General features: G+C 65.9%; 2 non-coding genes across 2 annotated transcripts; both read left to right on the top strand.

Moving 5' to 3' along the window:
* Nucleotides 1–2,626: 2,626 nt before the first annotated feature.
* On the top strand, nt 2,627–2,709 carry Trnal-uaa. The gene has a single exon. It is a non-coding gene; the product is annotated as a tRNA-Leu (tRNA).
* A 95-nt stretch (nt 2,710–2,804) lies between these two features.
* On the top strand, nt 2,805–2,886 carry Trnaf-aaa. The gene has a single exon. It is a non-coding gene; the product is annotated as a tRNA-Phe (tRNA).
* Nucleotides 2,887–13,760: the final 10,874 nt, after the last annotated feature.

Below are 13,760 nucleotides of genomic sequence, written 5' to 3'. Positions count from 1 at the left end.
TGGCGGCCTGCTCTGCGGCAGGCCGGCAGGCCCTCCTTACGTGCGGCTAGTCCTGACCGTCGGAGCGTGCCAGCGTGCCAGCGTGCCAGCAGCGTGCCGGCCGAACTGCCGGCATATTAGCCGCGGCGGTCGATGCGGCCCGCGGCCAGGACGCGGCCAGGACGCGGCCAGGACGCAAGCCGGATTGGCCACATCGATTGCTGGCTTCATTGGCGCGCCGTCACGCCGTGCGCGGCTTGGCGCGGCTTGGCGCGGCTTGGCCAGCCCGCACACGCTGATCCGGTGAATGTCGAACAACGTGGTGATGACGCGACCGGGGGCCGAGGCGGCAAGGCGGCGCGGCGCGAAGCGGCGGTCCCTGCGCCAAGAGGGTGCATCGATTGCCGTCACTGACGAGCACAGCGACGTGACCGTCCGGCCGGCCCGTTTTGAAAAATACATGCGGTCGGGTCATTTCGCCGCGGAGCGTGGAGCAGCGCGGTGCAGCGCGGAGCAGCGAGTGGACACGGACACGGTCAGCCTGGCGGCGCCGGCGACGTGTGCCGGCGCTGTAGCGGCAGGGCCGGTATGGCGTGCGCGTTGTTGACGCGGCCGCCGCCCCGTCCGCCGCCGCCCCGTCCACCGCCGCCACCGCCGCCACGGCCGCCACGGCCCCGGCGGACTCTGTTGGCCGCGACCCACTGCCCCCGAATGGGCGCGTCGCGCGTCGCGTTCATTTACCGCCGCGAGCCGCTGCCGCCTGCCGCTTTCGTTGCCCTTGCACTTGGGCAGCCCAGCCCGCCTCGCACAGCAGGTCCCGCAGGCTGGACGGATGCCTTCCCACGGCCCTCCACGCCGTGCTCCACGCCGTGCTCCACGCCGTGCTAGCCCTCGGCCGCTGCCCGGGCCCTTGGAACCCTCGAAGCCCTTGAAGGGACACGCCGGCCGGCCAGCCCCTTTTCTTGATCGGCGCTGGGAATTATTAATCAGCCGAGGACTCGAAGCGACGGCCTGACACTTGCTTAGTTCGAGTCGGGGGGAGGGGCGTCGCGCACCTCGCCGGCTTACCCGTAACGACCCCCTCGCGTGCCCCCCGCTGGACTCGACGCGCCCGGACGTCCGCCGGTTCATTTTCGACTCGCGGCCGTTTTCCACCGTTTTCCACGGTGACGTGTCGTGCCTCTTTTCGGCCCCACCTGTTCGCGTCGTTCGCGTCCTTGCAGTGTGTGCCTCCGTCGGGCCTCCCTCCAGCCTGTCGGACTGAATGGGCGGCGGCACGCGTCGTCGCCGCAGCCGGGGCCCGGTTATCGATTTGCCAGCGTCCATTTTGACGAATTTTCAAAATGCTCGCGACGTGTTTTGTGCGTCGCCGCCGCCCAGGCTCGAACCGCAGCTCCGACCGCTTGCTTCGCTTGGAGCTGCGCCATGCCACGCCGGCGGCGAGACCAAGGCGAGACCTGTCTGCCTGCATTACGGGCAGACTGGCAGACTAGAAGCGCGGTGTCGGAATGCTAGGCCTGCAGTGGCGGGGCGCAGTGCGCAGCGGAGCAGCGGCGCAGCGGGGCACTGGACTTGCTGGACGGGCCTGCTGCATGGGCATCGACCATCGCAGTGTCAGGCGGACGGCCCCGCCCCGCCTCACTCCTCCCTACGCTGCTCACCTAGGCCCAGGCCCGGGGCTAGAGTGCTGTTCACCAAGTTCGCGCAGTCGCGGCGCAAGTGCCCGTCGGCGCCTCGCCCATCAAAGTTTACCCGAACGGGTGTTCGGACCCTCTTCCTTTCGATCTGCCTTCTAGCTGGAGCGCCGCCGCCGAGACCCCGACGCTGGAAAGGCGGCCTGCGCCGCGGAAGGGCATCTGCCCGGCGAGCGGCTAACGGAACTCTAGGGCCGCTAGGGCCCCGCCGGCCGCCGGGCCGGCTCGGCTCCGGCATGCGCCCTTGCCGCGCGGCCCGGCTGGGCTTGGCGGCTCGGCTCGGTTCGGTTCGGCTCGCGAGTGCATCCACGCCAGACAGGCAGACAGGCGCAGGAGTCCTATCTTGTCCCCCTTCCACCGGGGCGTCCGCACTCCGCACGCACACCGCAGTGCCGTCAAGGAGTATCAAGGATGTCTTGGCCTGCTTTTCATTCCCCGAGATGCTATTCCGAGGTGGCTTGGGGAAGCGCCCGCCGCTGCCGACGCACGCGGCACGTGGCACGCAGCACGCGAACGCGTCCGTGGAGGCGCCGGGTCGGCGGGCACCCCGGCCGCACCGCTGTCCAGCGGGTTGCCTACCGCCGCTCGCACGGCGCCCTCCGGTGCGATAGGCTGCGGCGTCATTTTCGCTGTGCCGAAGTGCCCGGGTCGCAAGCCGGCCAGGAGGTGGCCGTTCCCGGCCAGGAGGTGGTCGCGGCCTGCCCAGCCATGAGGACGCCGCCGCCCATGCGAGCACATCTGCGTGCTGCATCGGCTGCATCGCATGGAACGTTGCATGTTTGGCGCAAATCGCATCACAGCCGTTGTCTGCAAACCAACAAGCTGCAGAGTGATTTTTGCTCATGCTTTTACGAATGAAAACATTTTCATTCATTTCAGAATCCAGTTACACTGTGCGTTCTGTGTTTGCTGTGCGTGAAGCAGTAGCTTGTTCATTCTTGAACCTGTATGCTGTCAGGTTGGCCGAGCGGTTTAAGGCGTCGGGCTTAAGTTCTGATTCCCTCTGGGATCGCAGGTTCGAATCCTGCACCTGACGATATTTTTTTGGGAGTGGCGGATGGACACAAAATCATATTTTTAGTTTGGCTGTTGCAGTTCATTAATGAGTTATGGTTCAATATCCTGCATCGTGTCAGGTTGGCCGAGTGGTTAAGGCATCGGACTAAAGATCCGACTCCCTTTGGGATCGCAGGTTCGAATCCTGCACCTGACGATATTTTTTTAGAGTGGCAGATGGACACAAAATCATACTTTCAGTTTTGTTGAGTGTTCATGGCTGTTGCAGTTTATTAATGAGTTATGGTTCAATATCCATTCTTGAACTTGTATGCTGTCACTTTGGCGGAGAGGTTTAAGGCATCGGACTAAAGATCCGACTTCCTCTGGGATCGCAGGTTCGAATCCTGCACCTGACGATATTTTTTTGAAGGGGGTGGGGTCTGGATTTGGATGTTCACAAACATTGTTTTTGAGCCAGTGGCACGTATTTTGGAAAATTTACAAAATTTGAACATTAACCGCTGCGATTAAACGGTCTCGACGCGCGATCAAAGACCAGGCAGCAAGGCCGGCCAGGAGGTAGCCGCTGCTGCCGCTGCTGCCGCTGCCCTGCCGGGAGACGGCCGCTCACCGCTCCCCCCACTCTGCGTATCAGCCCATCGGTGCGGCGGGATGCGTTATAGACGCGTCATCCGCCGAACGGCCGCGAACGGCGCGCCGAGTCGGAATGCAGTCGCTTGCAGAGCCGTCGCCGCCACACTCGTCGCCCAGACGTGGGCACCTGCATTTTAAAAGTTTAGTTCCTTCGGCTGCCTTCATTCTGGCCCCACCCTGCGCGGCACTGCACTGCAGCTGCACTGATAGGGATTAGAAGTCACCTAATGAACGCGCTGCCCGGCTCGGCTCGGCCCCCGTGGCTGGCCCGGCTCGATGGGGCGCTGCTCGGCTCGGCAGCACGGCCCGTGCTGCCCGGTGGATCATTGAGTAGGGGGGTCGATATCTGTGCTGGGCGAGCACATGCCGGCGCGGCGGCGCAGCGTCGCGGCCTGGGCAGGGACTGGGGCTTGGCTGGGGCTGGCGGGCACGGCGGGCACGGCGAGCTACTGGTGGCCGTCGTGGCCACCGGCGCGGCTCTCACGCCACTGTAACGACTGAAGAGCGCCCGCTGTTGTAGTTTTTTGCCTCGACGGCTTTTGTTCCCGGCCGGCGTACAGTGTGCTGTATCGGGGCGTGTTTGCCGAGGTTGCCGTTGCCAGCCGTTGCCCGATTAGTTTGCCTGCCGTTCTGCCGCGTGCGTGCTGGCCGGTGCTGGCCGAGCGGGCCGGGCCGGGGCCAGGGGGCCTCCACTCCACCCCTTGGCTTGGCCGGCTTGGCTAGCGGGGCGCGGCGTGGCGCCTGCGCCGGCCCGTCTGGGCCTCGGCTATTGCCCTCGGCCACCCTGCCGGCCACCCTGCCGGCCACCCCATCCACACCCTCACCTGCAGTGCCGTGACGCTGGGGTTGCAGGCGAGTCGCGCGTGCGCGCGCCGCGTGTTGTTGTTGTTGCCTTGGTTGTTGTTAGACGGTTGGTTGTTGATGTTGCCCGCCTGAGACACGGCGGACTTATTAAACAGAATGGCGTCGTTGGAATGACCGGCTAGCCGACGCACCCTGCAGACTGATTCCAAGAGTCGGTTTTTTTTTGTTTTCGCTGTCTCTCTCACACTCACACGTGTGTTCCGCATAGGTGCGAGAGAGTGTCAGAGCGACGAAAACGACTCACGGAATCTGTAAGCAGGTGGGCAGGCAGCTCCGCCACGCTCGTCGCGCTCGTCGCTCGCGCGGTCCTGGAAACGGAAAGAGACTGCGGTGAGGTCGGACCGCGGCGCCGCGGCCGGGCCGCCGGAACTGCAAAGGCTTCGAGGATCAGCGAGTCTGCCGGCGAGCCTTGCGCCTTGCCCCGCCTCGGCCCGCCTCGACTGCTCTGGCGCAGGTGGCCCAGGTCAGGCACACGCCTGAAAACAGCGCCCCTTTGTCTCGCATTCCGCTTTGAACGGCGGACATAACGTCCCATAAGGCGCGGACGGGCAACGCCGGCAACGTATGTGCAGTGGTGGGTCGCAGTGCCCTTGGCCGTGACGCGTCGTGGCGCGGCGTGGCGTGCCGCGTGGCTAATACGTGATGTATGGGCGTTGCCTTCGCGTAACCGGAACGAACGCGCCACGCTCCGAACCCTCTCTCCGCTATAACCAGGCCAAGCTCGTGCCCAAACACTCTCACACACACAGAGTCAGACACACACGTGCGGTCTATTCGGGGCTGGCCTTGGGCCACCGCACAATGCAAGTGTGCACACCACGTAAAATGAGTGCGCGGCTTGCCGGCCTGCCGGTCCGTCGCTGGCCGGCGGGTGTCGGCGGAGCTCGAACCCGCGTTCCTGGCTTCCCCGTAACTGTGACAGCCTGCTTGTGGCGGTGACGTCAGCCTGCTCCCCGCGGGCTGTACTACTACTACTACCACCCTGCAGGGCCTGCTCCCGGCCCGTCCCGGTCCCGGTGCGTGCCGCGAGGTGCGGCCGTCGCTTCGTGACGCTGCGCGATAGAGTGTATGGAGTGTGTGGGCCCCGCGCGTGCGTGTGTGGGTGAGGTCACGGCGCCGAAGTCGGGCCTGTCACGTGACGCGCCGCCTATTGTCGTCGGCGGCATGGCGAGGCACGTCCGCCACGCCACGCCGCGCGGCGAAAGGCGGCGCGATATTGGCGCGGTGTGCAGGAATCACGTAACACCGCGGCAATCGTCCGTTCGTTAGCGCGTCCTCGCGTCCGCGGCGCGGCCGGTGCAGCCGGACTGACGGACTGGCCGCGTCGTGGCGGCGCGTCGTGGCGGCGCGGCGGTGCGCGCCAGAGGTCAGGTCCACGCTGACGGGCAATGGGCGGGCCGGGCCGCGCGGGGCCGCCGCTTCGCCGCTATCGAAGCTGGTCCGCGAGCGAGGGACATTCCACACGTGGAACCAACGACGGGCCATAACGACTACACCCGGCCCACATTGATAACAATCAACGGCCAGCCTTTTCAGTCCCAAGGCCCTCCCTTTATTCACCCCAAACACCGCCGCGGTCAATATAGATAACACAGAGGTAACTTTTGTCCGGGCCTCTTCGAAAAATCGAGTGTATCGTATCGGACGGGACGTGAAGTGGGGCCCTCGTGGCTGGTTTCGCGTTGAATGTCCCTCGAGTCTGAGTCATCAACACTTGTCCGGTTCGACTCCCTCCGCCATGCGTGGCCTCTGGTTTATTTCGGTCGAGTTCCGCCCCGAGTGAGTGAGTTAGTGTGAGTGTGTCAGTGTGAGCCTGGCCAACCTTTGCGGCCAAGTGCGGCAGGGCGGGCCGGCCAGGGCACCGCGGGGTGTGTCGTTGTGCCAGGTCGTAAACAGGCTGGCGGAGGGCGGCCGGGCCCGCGATGGACGGCTCCGGACAGGACCACGCCCACGTCCATTGGCTTTCCGCGTTTGGCGGGAGGGTCGCCAGGCACGAGTACTCCCGGCCCTGCCGGCTGCCTGCTCCGGCTGGCCGGCCGGGCCGTTGTTGTTGTTTTTGTGGTTTTTAGGATCGTGCCTGTGTGGCGGCATGGCGGCGTGTCCTTGGCGCCGTCCGGTCCTTATTGCTTTCCGAAAAGCTGCTCGAGAGGGCCGAGCCGGCCCCAGAAACAGTTTTAGCTTTCAGCGCGCCGACGCGGACCGGGGCGGGGCAGAGGAGGCCCACAACGGGTCACAGTGTGCACAAGGGCCATGCGGCACGGCCTGTGGGAATGCGTTCCCGGCGCACAAACACTGACTGAAGCTGCGCGCTGCCCGGATAAGTCGTGCCGTGCCGCCGCGTGCCGCGCCACGCCGTGGGATGTGTGCTGCGCAACGGCGGCGTCCTCGCGGCGTGGAAGCGCTCCCTGGGAAACGCGCGTGCTATCAAGTCTCGGATGCGCTGCGCCGCTCACTGTTATCCATTTATTATTTTCCCCGAGGCCGTCGTCATCGCCGTCGTCATCGCTTCCCGACCCGGCCAGCAATGGCGCCGCACCACGCCACGGTTCGAAAAATTGAGAGTCACCTTGTTTATTTCTGCTTTGTTTTTTCGCCTCCGACGGTCTCGCCGGTGGCTGTGGCGCCAGAGAGCTTCGCGGAAACCCCTGCCTGGTTTTGCTGGACACGTCCTGGACCGCCGGGGACCGCTTCTTCTCCTGCGATTCTTGCGGGCGCCGGAGCCGCGTATACGTGTACTTGTGAAGGCACACGTTGCACACGGGGCGTGTCACATAGTACGTGTGTTTGTGTGCGTGCTCGCTCACACACACGCACGGTCCTTCCCGTCCCGCGCGGAGTCCGCGTCCCTCTGCTGCATGGGATGTACGGCTGCAAGGCACACGCGAAAGTGTCTCTCCTGAATACCTATGACTTCCCCCCTCCCCCAATTTTTCTGGACCCTGAAAATCTCCCCCACCCCCTCCCCCAGAGACGAAGCATGACGTCGAGGCTTCGCCGATCACCACCTTCAAATGTCGGGTCCATGTGGTTCGGTTTATTCCTAGCGCATGACGGGGTCCATGTCGGCGTCCATGTCGGGGTCGTTGCCGGGGCCATGCCGGTCCACTCCTTGTGCTCTGCCGGGCGCACTCCCTGATTGGCCCGACCCTGACACCGCGGCCCGCGACTGGCCAGTAGTGCCGCAGCCGCAGGCGGCGCCGTCCGTCCCAGAGCCTAACTCACGGAAGCGTTTCCCGCTCGATTGCTTTTTACGGCCGCCGGGTGGCGCGGCCGCCAACAAGTGCAGCACTGTGCTCGGCGGCGTGGTCTCGTCGTCGCGCTGATTGACGGACGTCGTGCAAGTCGCCATGTAACGCGTGTGCAAGGCCCCGCCAGGGCCCTGCCCCCGCCTGCCTGGCGGCCTGACGGGGTTTTTAACTCCAACAATGAACGCGGCGTTGCACGGCAGAGGCCCCCGGCGACCCGGCTTGGTGCGCAGCCTCGCCGTCAGCGTGCTCCCGTGCGCTTGCTGCGTTCGACCGACATCCGCGGCGGTTTGTTTTCGTTTTGGGTGCTGCTGGCACCGGCCCGGGGCGCGGGGAGCGGGGCGGGGGCGAGGCTCGCCGCGTGGGTACACGCGAACCCAACTCGACGCGACCGCTGGCCGCGCGGCGAGTCACGGCGCGGCGCCTGCCTGCCGCTTCCGTCGATTGAATGCGATTGGCTGCTGGCTGATTTTTATTGGAGGCGTCGTGGCCACGTCGATGACGACGGCGGCTGGACGCAGCCCGCGCCAAAGGGGAGGATGTCCGTCGGCGGCGCGCTGGTGTAAACCGTATGCCGCCTTGTGCGCCGAACCTGGCTCGTGGGGTTGGCCGAGGGGCGCGGCGTGGCGCGGGCGGTTGTTGACCAAGTTTCGTGCCGGTGGTGGCGGGGCGGGGAGGGTGGCGTCTACTGCCCAGGGGGGCCCGATGGGCCGCGGTCGCGGCCTTGGCCGGGTGCAGGGTGCAGGCGGCCACTCCCCTTTTACACGTGAACCAACCGGAAACCAGTATATCACCCTTGTCTCTCCACGCGGACGGTGGTGGACAAGTCCGCCGGGGTTTTAGTGCTGGCGCCCCGCATGCGTGCATGTACAGTCGTTTTGCACCCGTTGAAAAATGGCGTCTCGCCGCCGCACGACGCCGCCACGCCGCGGCAGTCCGTCGAGTGTTGCGTCATGCCGGCCGTGGTGCCCGAGTGCCGAGCCGAGTCCACGCCCGGGTCTTAAAGGGGGGTGATTACCTGCCTGTGTGTACAGGCCGTGCAGACCCTTTCAGCCGCGCGCCCCGGCATGTCCACCCCGTGGCCGAGGCTCCGAGGCCACGGTCAGTGCTGTCGGCCTGCTTGACCTCGCCCGGCACATTGTGGCCCGCGGCGCAAATACGGACGGCGCCGCGCTCCTCGCCGCCAAGCAGGGCAAGCAGGGCAAGCAGAAGCAGGGCGCTGCGGCGGTGGCGGCTGCTGCGGCCGGTCGGCCGGTCCCCCGAAATAGCCCGACGCCGTGGCGCGGCGGCCAAGGCGGCGGCCGTGTCCCCAAGCCCGAGGCTCAATGGACGCTGTGTGGCGGTGCGTCGAGGCGATGACGCCTGTTATGCAGGTGTGGCTTTCGGGTTCGGGCCTTTCGGGCCTTTCGGTCAAGCCGCCGCCATGGTGTGGTCCAGGTGGCTGCCACCAGGCCGCGTGACGCGCGACTACACGCTGGCGTTGAGTCACGCCACTGTTTTGTCACGCCGTTTGAATGTGTGACGTGTACGGCGCGTTGCGTGAGTGTGCGTGTGTGTGTGTGTCTGGCCTGTGGTCCGCTCCGCTCCGCAGTGCAGGTGCACTGACTCTGCCGCGGCGGAAGCTCGTTTTAGTCTGGCCGGTTTCTTCTACGCTTGATTGTCTCGCCGCGCTTTGGAGCGGCGCCACGATTGTGTCTGGGCGACGCAACGAGAGTCGTTTTCGTCGCTCTATCTCTCCCGCACCTGTATGCGACGCCCAACGAGTGCGAGAGAGACAGAGCGCCTAGACTGGCCTGCAGGACCAGGCAGGCGGCGGAGCCGCGCGCTGTTTGAACGCGAGTTTTTCAAAACAGTTTGGCCCCTCCGAGATGAGCCGTCCGATGGCCCAACGCAGCGGTCTTTACGGTTTTATTTTGGGGCCAAGCGGCCCAGACTACACACTAACACGCGCAGACACACATTATTGTGTCGTGGCGAAAGCGGACCCATTTCCTGCGAAATCTTGTTCGGCGCGCGGGGTAGCGACGTGATGCCGCCACCAGATAGCTCTGTGACACCGTCGCGCTGGTGCAGCTGGCGACCGCGTCGACGCCGCGGCTGCAGGTGGGCCTGTTGTCGCTGACCAGCCCACGCACCAAGCCCGGCGGGCGGCGGGTGCATCTCTCTGCGCGCGGCGTGCGTGGGTGCTGCTGGCTGACGCTGCACCGGGTGCTGGCCGGGCCAGGCCGTGGCCTTGGTGCAGAGGAGCGTCGTCTCGTCGAACGCTCGTGGCGGCGTCCCCGTGCCGTCCCCGTGCCGTCCGTCGCAGTGGTGTCCTCTGATCGTCCTTGGCCGATCCCTCGCCGACGAGCTCCAGTGATCAAGGCCCAAGGTGAAGGCGGCGGCCCGGGCGAGCGGATCGGAGCCGAGCGGAGCGGCCCGCGGGGAAGAAGAGGCCACTCCTGCGTTTGTTCCTGGAAGCGCGGGGCGGGGCGGGGCGGTGACTGAAAAAGGGTCGCCACGCCACGCCACGCCGCCGTTTGGTTCCTCTAAAAGGCGCGCCGGAGAGTCGGGAGCGGTTTGCATCCTGTGTTTCGGTCGGCGTGTCGGCGTCTTCCCCGGCCGCCGCGCTTCGGCTAGCTTCGGCCGGTCGCACCGCGCCTCGCACCGAGTCAGCCTCGGACTAATTGGCAATTAGGTCCCGCCCCGGCCGCCGCGCCGCGTGTTGGTGGCGCCCAGTGGCGCCGGACGCGCAACAATGTCCACAACCAACACAGCGGATCTAGGACATCCAGGACTCCAACGCGGCAACCCGGCCGGCTGAGCCGTCGTCGCGGTGGCTTTTGGCTTTCCCTCATTCGCAGAGCGGTAGCGAGATGTCTCATGTCTGAAAATTGCGTTTTTGAGCCGATTTTGTTATAGCTACCCTGCGTTTGCCTGCTGTCTAGCCTAGCCCGGTCTTCGGCCGAGTTTTCATTAAGTCGGGATCATGTGTGTTATCTTTTTCACGTATCACTAGGCCGCGGCCGGCGGGCACAACGGCGTATCCCCTACGGGCTCCTGTCTGACTTGCGCCCTTGTGTCCAACCCAGCGGCCATCGATATGGCCGGATATGGCGAACGCTGTCCTGAGTGGCTTGTGTCACCCCGTGTGCGTCCGTTTCACGTGAACTCTGCATGACGTGGCCGGACGCCGTGGAGAGCGTCGTCCTGAGGGCTTGCCTTGGCCTGGCCTGCCTCGGCCCGTCGACGGTTTCGTTGTGTGGCGCTCCCTGTTGTTATCAATCGCACCATGGCTAATGCATAAAGTTCACGGGGCTGGGCGCGGCGCCGCGGCGGGGACTTTGGTGTCATTCAGCGGGCCTCGCGCACGTTACGTGTGCCAGCCGTGTGTGGGTCCGTGGGGCCGACCGCGACCGCCTCCTCCCTCGCCTCGTCGGTGACCTGCGTCGGACATCAGGCTGACTCCGAGCGGGAGGTCTCTCTCTCTCTCATTCTCGCCCTCATGAGGCGCTCCGTTAGGTGCGAGAGAGACATAAGGCCGACGAAAGCAGTGCTCGTAATCACTCTGCGGGTAGGCGGGGCCCCACCTCCCGTCGTGGGTCACGCCGCGTGTCATGTGTCATCGGCCTGCCACTACTACCCCCCCCCCTCAAATCTCCCTCCAGGGGGCACTCTGTCTCGACACAAGTGCCCGCCGAAATATCGACGCACGCGATGGACTGGGGCGGCCGCCTGCGGACCCGGGGATAGGCAACCCCGCGACGTCGGTGCGTCCCAACCTGGCGTGGTTGCCTACCTCGCAGGCGCCCCCTGTCGGCGACGCGGCGAGCGCCACAGAGAGAGAAAGAGACAGAGATAGGAGGAGGAGCCGGCCTCCCCGCGGCTCTGCTCTGTCGCTCCGTCGCGCACCCCGGGGTGTATGACTGATGTGACAGGGTGTTCGCGGTAGAGAGATAGAGAGCGAGAGAGAGAGAGAGAGAGAGAGAGAGGAGGACTTTCTGGAGCGCGGAGTGCGGTCCTCGCCCGCGTGCCCGAAACGCGACGCGCGAAAGCCGCCCCTCCTCGGCGGTGCCTTTGATGTGCCAGGTGTCGGCAAGTGTCGCGCTAATCCACGCGGGTAGGGCGGGCCGCGCGATACGCCCAGATACGCCTAGAGCCCGGAGCCCTGGGCCGTGCCGCCGTGCCGGGCGAGGCCGGGCCCTACACCGATAGCGGCCGGCCGCACGGAGATAAGCGCGCTTCCTGCCATCGCACCATCTGTTTCTCTGTTTCCGCGCGCCGTGCCCGGCCGTGCCATCCCGGCCATTCGGGCTATTCCCGGCCGCACGCGCCGCCGTGCCGCGTAGGACGCGCCAAGGTGGCTGGGCAGCCGAGCCGCAAAGCTGCGATCTCGCCATGCGCCAACAGCGATAGCAGCGGAGAGTGGCGGTGGCGGACGAAAAAGGAACTAAAAGAGTGCCTCTGATCCGCGGCGGCGTGGTCAGCAGCAGCAGCAGCCCGTGGCGCGGCGCGCGCTGTAAATTGATTTTTGCGCCGAGAGTTTGTTGTCGTTGTTTGTCCGCCTCGAAAGTGTCGCAGACTTTGGAGGGGTCGCTCTGGGTCGTTCGGGCTGCGTTCCTGTTTGCAAACCGTTGAGGCGTTTAACGGCGCGGCGCGTGGGCGGTGTGCTTGTGTGTGCATCGCCCGCCCCGCAAGTGGCTCGCGGCACGCCTGTAAGCCCACTGTAAGCACGCTTGTAAGCAAACGCAGCCGGCCCGATGTTGGCCAAAGTGATGGCCAAGGTGTTGGGTGTTGGGTACTCCGATTTGGTCTGATGGCGGTTACTTCGACCACAGCGAGCCGCAGTCGTCGGCGCGCTGTTTGAACTGCGCCGAGTGGCTGCTTTCCGACTTTCCCCTGGCTGGATGCTCGCTTTGCCTTTCGTAGCGTTTGTAAAGGAACGGCGCTCTGGGGTCGGGGTGGGGTTACACGCGCCCCATCCAGGCCCCATCTAGCTGGCTGATTCCGAAGAGCGGTGCTGTTTCTGTCGCACTCACGTGACGTTGTCCCGCGGGGGTGCGACAGAAACGGAACCATGACGCAACTTTTCGGAATCGCTCGGCAGAGCGAGCGAGAGAGCGAGCGCAGACAAGAGACTGGGAGGGTGCAGCCGTCGGATGCGCGGTCTCGTGGGAACCTCTGTCCGGAGGACGGGCCGCGCCACGGGCCGCGCCACGGGCCGCGCTGGCGACGTCGCGGGCCTGGGGACCCTCCTCGCCGCCGACGTCGCGACGACGCCACTTCACTTAGTCGCGCTCACTGGGAAAAACGAAAACGCGGCGTCCTGGTAGCGAGCTTTGTTGCCGTGACGGGGTCCTTTCCGCCGCACTGCGCTTCGACGCCGAGCCGCCAGCTCCCACGGCCAACCCGAATGATGATCCCAGAGCAGCAGATCAATCGCAGGCCGCGGACAGCCTGCCGCGTGCCTCGCGACGGCTGGCCGCGTGTGCGGTGCACGCCGCGCGCCGGGCCTTGGCGGTGTCACTTTGAGCGTTGAGACTCGCGCGGCGGCCGGCCAAGTCTCGCTACCCCCGCCCCCTTTTGAGTGACATTACGCCGCGGTGGTCGCGGCCAAGGTACCCGTCGCCCCACCCCCGCACCCCCGCCGCCGTACACTGTATGTGTGCTGGCTGATGACGGGGGGCGTGGCGGGGCTGGGGCTGCCGCAGCGTCCCTTCTCACTGCCACTGCCAGGCGCGGCGAGGCGCGGTGAGGCGCTGTCAGGGATGGAGGCGGTCCAGGGTGGGGCAGGGGCAGGCTAGACCTGTTGCGCCCGCCCCGCGGGGCCCTGACGCCGGGCCCTGCCGCCCCCGCCCCTCGCCAACTTATTCCATTCACCGCGTTGTCTATATTGCGCAATGAGCGTGGCGCCCTGGCCGAGCTGGCCGAGTCGGGGGTAGTGACTCCTCGGACAGGAATTCGGGGAATTCGCTGCGGGGCCCTTGGCGGCCGGGCCGCAGGCCGGGCCCTTGCCCTCGTTGTTTGTGTGCGTTCCCGTCTCCCCCGTCTCCGCGTTGACGGCCGCCCCCGGCCCGCCCCCGGCCTGCCCCTCGGCCCGCCCCTCGGCCCGCCCCTCGGCCCTGATGACACGTTAAGGCCCGCGGAGCGCCGCGGAGCAGGTGGTTCGCGTGTGGTGGGGCCATCATGCGCCATCATGCCATCGCCGCGGCAAAGAAGTAGTAAGCGTGTCAATGATTGACGGCGCGGCCGACGCGGCCGACGCGGCCGCCCCAACGAGCCACTCTGTCTCAGTCACACTAGCGGGCCATCCTATCGGGGTGCGACAGAGACAGAGCGACGAAGC

This window comes from Thrips palmi, unplaced genomic scaffold, assembly GCF_012932325.1.
Source record: "Thrips palmi isolate BJ-2018 unplaced genomic scaffold, TpBJ-2018v1 HiC_scaffold_10, whole genome shotgun sequence".
Classification (NCBI taxonomy): Eukaryota; Metazoa; Arthropoda; class Insecta; order Thysanoptera; family Thripidae; genus Thrips; species Thrips palmi.
Note: the sequence above shows the minus strand (reverse complement) of the source record. Positions and strands in the feature narration are given on the sequence as shown.